Source organism: Hakea prostrata, unplaced genomic scaffold (genome assembly GCF_041222555.1).
Source record: "Hakea prostrata isolate BN-2017 unplaced genomic scaffold, UWA_Hpros_2 contig_218, whole genome shotgun sequence".
NCBI lineage: Eukaryota > Viridiplantae > Streptophyta > Magnoliopsida > Proteales > Proteaceae > Hakea > Hakea prostrata.
In genome coordinates this window covers 52,110-59,198 of record NW_028291337.1, presented here as the reverse complement: position 1 = coordinate 59,198, position 7,089 = coordinate 52,110, and the positions used below count along the sequence as shown (strand labels likewise).

General features: G+C 40.4%; 1 non-coding gene across 1 annotated transcript; it reads left to right on the top strand.

Annotated features, from left to right (window-relative positions):
- Nucleotides 1-674: 674 nt before the first annotated feature.
- LOC148998635 (signal recognition particle RNA) lies at nucleotides 675-977 on the top strand. The gene has a single exon (XR_016171147.1).
- Nucleotides 978-7,089: the final 6,112 nt, after the last annotated feature.

The following is a 7,089-nucleotide window of genomic DNA, read 5'->3' as shown; positions in this document are numbered from 1 at the left end:
CACGTAAATACCTAAAATTAAGGGTATCAATTTGGTATAGAAATCTTATAAAAAAAATGAAATGTGGTATGGAATAGGTATTAGGTATGGTATTGATACGATTATGAATAAATTTACTTCACACCATTTTTGCATCGAATTTGAAACGGTACTAGTATGTGTTCCATGACCACAAATCCGTATATTGATTCGGTACAAAATGATTCAATATTCAAGACCGCATTAAGGCAGTATGTTTCATTTAAATCGTTTTGTTCATATTATTGTCGTACCATTTATCAAACAGCACAACTATATCAAAATGTTTTAAATAATATTTATTCGATACGACATAAGCAAGATGATGTTTAAGGCAAGTATTTATATTTGAAAGGTCTTTGATTCCATGTGAGCATTACATATTAGATCAGATTTCTCATCTGGTCAATAATGGTAATCTTTCACCCGAAAATTAAAAAAATAAAAATAAAAATACTGGTAAATGGAAGGCGTGGGATTCCACCTTAACTGAACCAAAGAAAGGATACCATCTTAATTAGGATTTGAAAACGATCTATTGTTTAGATGACCAATTCCAATGTCAGAGAGAACAATCATGCTTCCAGTTTAGTCCCACATTGGGAACTTCATCTAAAGTTGTTGTCTCATAAGATCATGTCTCCAAAGGATTGAATGCCGAGCTCAGTAGCGAGAGCTTGTAACCAAGGGGGGCAGTAAGGTGATTGGACGCTGGTACAACTCTTGCTGGGTCGGACTCAATGGTACAGTTTCTTGCTTGCCCGTTCCAAGTGAGGAGTTGAGCCATGTGGTTTAGGCGAAGGCTTGGACTTCATGGCTCTTAGAGGTGAGGGCAATGCGTCAGGCTGGTTTCACAGAGCAGCGATAACCTCCCGCTCCTAACAGTGGAAGGATTACAAGCTGGTGTGCCTTGAACCCATTGTGCCCCAAGAGGTGTCTCCAGTCGGACAATCACTTTTTTATTTTTATTTTATTTCCTAAGAATCCTTCCAAATGGGACAACTTCCCCCAACCTCATATGAATAAAATGACCATAACACCCAAGGCTATATTTTTATTTTCAAAGTTTTGAAAATGGATAAAATGACCACAATGCCCAAGCCTATAACTTCTATTTTCAAAGTTGAATCACAACCGGTATCCACCTCTTACTCATGGCTCAACTTGTGAGTCTGTATGAGAAGAAATGTCCAGATGTTGAGTTGAAGACCTTCAGAGAGTATGGGCTCAAATGTAAAGAGAGTTGTGGCGGGTTCAAAATGCTCTGAGCCATATCCATAATGCTGCGAGGGAGCTTCCCCCATCGGGTTATTAGCTAATCCAAATAAAGAATCGTCGCTCAACGAACCGCTAGCAAGTAGGGGAAGCTTGTCTCTACTTCTACCATCAATTCTTGGTATGACTGGTGATACAAGAAGAGAACCGGATCTGTGGACATTTTCTATGTGTTGGTATAAATATATCCTTTGTTTCTTTTGTGAGAGATTGGCTCTCTTTCTAATTTTATTTGTTTAGCTCTAGAAACATATCAATAGGAAACGTTAAATGGTAGCTAACCCAAATGAAGAATCGTCGCTCAATGAGCCGCAAGTAGGAGAAGCTTGCCTTTGCTTCTACCCTTAATTCGAGTATGAGTGGTGCTCATTATAGTGAACCAGATACTATAAAGATGAATTGGGGGAAGAGAGAGGGGAGCCAAGATAGGATAAATCTGAGAAATGTTCTCGGATGTTGCATTGAAGATCATTGGAGAGTATGGGTTGGAATGTAAAGGGAGTTATCGAGGGTTCACTATGCTTTTTTTTGTACTCGTAATTTGCAAGTTGCTTACGTGCTAGGGTGCTCTATTGAGGGAGTAGGTTTTGGCCAGTGAAGACAGATATCAGAATAGGAAAGTACTGTTGCTAGGAGGAAGACATCAAGGAAACCTTGGGATTTCCAGTGCTTGAAAAGGGAGGACAAGCACTGAGGAATTTTCCAATCAAAGCATCCTTTCGAGAGAGATATCAGCCTCAAGGGCGGAGATGGGACATAAGGCTCGGGTGGAGAGGCCATCGAGTGAGGAGGAATGAAGTGGAGGTTTGGATCAAATATGGTGGAGGGTGAGGGGGCAGATGGGATGAATATAGAGGACCGAGGAGGGGATGGAGGTGGAAGGTAGAGAGGATGGGAGAGGGTTTTTTTTTTTGGAGGGGGGGGGGGGTTGAGAAGAACCACACTCAATTTTAGAGGTTACCAACCTCGGGATAACAATACAATAGGTGATGCAATCCTATGAGGTACAACAACCCAAGATCGGTTGGTTTGGTGTAGAAAGACAATTGAGTTGAATTCCCTATCTATAAACATAAAAGAAAAACAATGAGATAATATTCCCATAATAGTAATAAAAAACATTTTGGTTTACATAAAAATTAGAAAAATAAAACCAAAGGCATCTCCCTACAACCACGACAATATATCCTATTATATATTAACGTTTTGGATTTGGAATCAATAACAAACACACCTTACTGTTAGGGACTAAAGTAATGATGATGTCATTACTAAACAATTTTATAAAATTCCAAACTTGCCCTTTTTATTGATATATTTTGTATGATTCTAAGTTTGCCTTCATCTCTCTATTCTATTTTCTCTCCTAGTATTCACATCTACCAAGACACTCCATCAATAACTTCACTGAATTGGGCTATGCCTTTGCTGTTTGTTTTAAGAGTGGATCAAGAAAGATAAGACAGAAGGCAACCTTGTGGCCTTAAAGCAAGGACGCTTTGAGTCGATTCGTGAGTTCATACCCCATTTCAACAACATTTCAATCCTAATTAAGGGCTTAGATGACAAGGTGGCTTTCACCGCATTCAAGAGGGCAGTACCTATGAAAATTTGATGACATCCATAGTAGAGAGAAAACCCAAGACTAGCTGAATTTTTAGATCTAGGATATGAGATGGAAATGGTGGAAGAAGTCTTGGAGGCGAATCAAAGTGATTATAAAAGATAGAGAGAGATCCTTCAAGCAGACTATTCGAGAATAAAGCTTCAGGCCAGGACCCCCAGGAAGAGAACAAAAGGGGAAGCAAGAATGGCGAAGTAGGCGAATTGATGATGATAATGATGAGGAGGCTTTTACTCCTCTCAATAGGCCACAATCTGCCATTCTAATGTAGATCTGAGACACAGGCTTATTGAGGAAACTTGTAAAGTTACACGCTAGGCCAGAAAATACGACTGACATGTCAAAGTACTACCTCTATCACAAAGACAAAGGCATCATACCAGTGATTGCTGTATGCTCAAGATCGAGATAGAGAAGTTAATTGCTAGAGGGCAATTGACTAGTACGTTAAGTCTGACTGTCAAGGAGAAAGATCCCCTCCGAGGAGATGCAACATAACTCCTCCCAAGCAAAGGGACGAATCTAAAGGAAAGGCCCCAACAACTTCCAAAGGACGAGGATCTTCCAAAGATTAACACAATCTTTGGGAGACCTACTCCTGAGTCTCTCTGCCAAGCTAAGAGAAGTATGTGTGTGGTAGGTGCTGTTGAGCCCTCCAAGAACACACTTTTTGTTCACTGTGAACCTATACTTTTGCTGAAAACGAGTTAGTGGATGTTTGCACTCCACATGATGATGCCAAAGTCATTAAGGTCAGTTGGCCAACCATATGGTCTATAGAGTATTGGAGGACACTAGATCATCAACAGATATTCTATCTCTAGATGCTTTCCATCATCTCAAGATAGTCCAGGAGGCCTTGATGCCAAGTGCAACCCTTCTTTATAGGTTTGCAAGAAGTTCTACCACCGCAGAGGAAAATATCCAAATTAATCTGACGGAGGGGACTTATCCCTTTCAAGTGACATTGCCTACCATGTTCATGGTTGTGCGCAACATTTGAGCCTAGGAGACCGACTCCTAAGTGCATTGGGAGCTATAGTCAATCACATACATATGATGATAAAGTTCCCAACTGAGGAAGGTGTTGGCGTTTGTAAGATTGACCAAAGACAATCCAAAAACTGCTACTTCAACTTCATCCGAAATCAATCATTAGTACCAATTTGTGGCATTGCGTTGACAGTTGAGGTACGAGATGATAGAGATGAGAATCAGATGTAGAGGGGAGAACGACAAGTGGAAACTCTTCAGAGAGTCTTGTTAAGTGTTTCAAACCCAGAGCGTGGAACCATGATAGGTTTTGAGCAAGGGAACGAGTTTAAATGGAAGCTAGTGCACAAAATGCAGATGTCTTTGCTTGGTTAGTGGAGGACATGCTAGGGATTGATTGAAGTATAGCTGAGCATAAGTTGTAGATTGATAAGGAGGTAATACCAGTTATCCCAAGGAGGAGCTTCTCCCTTGAGAAACATCAATCCATTCAAACAGAAGTGGATAAACTCGAGAAATCTGGTTTTATTCAACCCATCAAATGTCCTACATGGCTAGCAAACACAGTGATGGTGAAGAAGGCGAATGGGAAGTAGAGAATGTGCACTGACTATACTGATCTCAACAAAGTGTGTCCCAAGGATTGTTATCCATCGCCAAGGATTGATTTGTTGATTGACGCCACTGCTAGTCATTAGGTATTGAGCTTCATGGATGCTTATTCAGGGTACAACCAAATTCTAATAAATCTAGAAGATGAAGTTCACACAGCTTTCATGACCAGTAAAGAAAGTTACTATTATAATCTCATGACATTTGGTCTCAAATATGCTGGAGCCACTTATCAAAGAGCTGTGAACAAGATCTTTTGCCAATAGACTGGGCGTAACATGGAAGTTTATGTCAATGACATGTTGGTGAAAGTGTAAAGCGAAGTGATCACATCAGTGATTTGGGGGAAGTCTTGGGGTTCTTAGAGCATAGAAAATGTGTCTCAACCCCGAAATGTGCGTTTTTGGAGTTTCTTCTGGAGAGTTCCTAGGCTTCATGGTTTTAGAAAGAAGCATTGAGGCTAATCTGAAGAAAATTAGGGCTATCCTTCAGATGCAGCCCCCAGGAATGGTGAAAGAGGTACACTGTTTAACTGGAAGAATAGCAGCACTCAGTTGTTTCATTTCGCGTTATGGAGATAAGAGCTTGCCTTTGTTTGAAGTCTGTCAACACAACGACGGGGACAACTTGGAATGAAGAATGTCAAAATGCTTTTGAAGACCTCAAACTTAAGTTAAGTAGTTCACCTTTGCTTACTTGTCTGCTCCCTGGGGTGGAACTTTTCTTGTAATTGGAAACTTCGCCTTATGTTGTAAGCTCAATTTAATTCAAGAAGAAAAGGGCGTCCAAAAGCTTGTTTATTATGTGTCGCATGTTTTACTCGATGCTGAGTCAACATACCTAGAAATAGAAAAGCAAGATCTTGCTGTAATGGTATCCCTTAGGAAGCTCAAACCATATTTTTAAGCTCACCTAGTAACTGTGTTAACCAATGTCCCCTTAAAAGATCCTACACCACCCGCATTTGGAGGGAAGAATGGTGTGTTGGGCGACGAGTTGAGTGAACACCAAGTTTATTTTAAACCCAGGACAACTATCAAAGGCCAGGCCTTAGCTGATTTTGTGGTGGAATCCTCTAGTGTATGGACTTCATATCAGGATCCTGAGACATCCTTAGAAGCCTGAATGCTTTTTGTGGATGGAGCTAGTAATGTAGCAGGGAGTGGAGTTGGTCTAGTGTTGTAGAGCCCAAATGGTTTCACAATCAACTATCCACTTCGTTTCACTTTCCCAAAGAACTAACAATGTTGTTGAGTATGAAGCTGTTGTCGGCTGGCCTGCCTTAGCACCATTTGTGTGTCAAGAGCATTGTAGTTTATAGCGATTCACAGCTCATAGTGAACCAGGCTCAAGAAACTTATGAGGCCAGAGAGAGGGAAGAATATCTCAATATTTGGCTGAAGTTAATGAATTGAGGGTTCATTTCTTGAACTTTGCCATCACCCAAATTCCCAAGGAAAGTAATGTTAAAGTTGATATATTAGCCAAATTAGCTTCAACTAGATTCAAAGATATTAAGGCTTCAGATTATCAAAAAGTAATTTAGGAACCAAGTATTGAGGAGTTAGAACTGATGGATATAAATGAAGAGGAGCCATCTTGGATGGGTCATTTAATCTCTTATCTCAAGAGTGATTATTTGCCAACGGATAAAGAACAAACTCTCACCATCGGGAGGAGAGCAACAAAATTCACAAGTGGTAGAGGGTGCACTTTACCATCAGGAGGAGAGCAACAAAACAATCAATTGAGGGATCTCTCCTAAAATGCATAGGTCCCGTAGGGGCCCAATATGCCTTAGCCGAAGAGGACATTTGGGAGCCAAAGCCTTAGCTTTCAAAATCTTGAGGCAAGGAACCTATTGGCCCACTATGCTTAAAGATGCTTAGGATTATGGGCGAAGTTGCACACCTTGTCGGGTACATTCTCCTATCCAAAGGACTCCAATAGCACCATTGATATCAATCCTGAGTTGAGTTCCTTTCGCAAGGTGGGGAATGGACATATTAGGTCCTTTTCCCCTTGCATCAACAAGAATAAAGTGTCTTATAGTGGCCATTGATTATTTTACTAAGTGGATAGAAGCTGAACCTGTGGCCTCCATAATAGAAAAGCAAATGGAGAAGTTCACATTAACCAAAATCATCTATAGATTTGGTCTTCCATAGATACTCATAACAGATAATGAAACACAGTTTGATAATTAAGTTTTTAACGAGTTTTGTCAGAAGTATCAAATTGACTTTGGAAGAGCAACAATTGCTTATCCGCAATATAATGGTCAAGTTGAAGTTACTAATAGGACCATGCTTGATGGGATTAATAGGCGATTGGAGGAAAGCAACAAACAGTGGTTGGAGGAGTTATACCATGTTCTATGGGCCTATAGGACCTCTTCAAGAACTCCAACAGGGGTGACCCCATTAAGTTATCCTATGGAATTGATGCCTTAGTTCCTGTGGAGGTGTTAGGAGGCTCTTTAAGGTCATCTTAATATAACATAAAGGCAAATGAAGAGGGTATCGGGGTCAATTTGGAGTATTTGGATGAAGTTCGAAAAGCTTCTA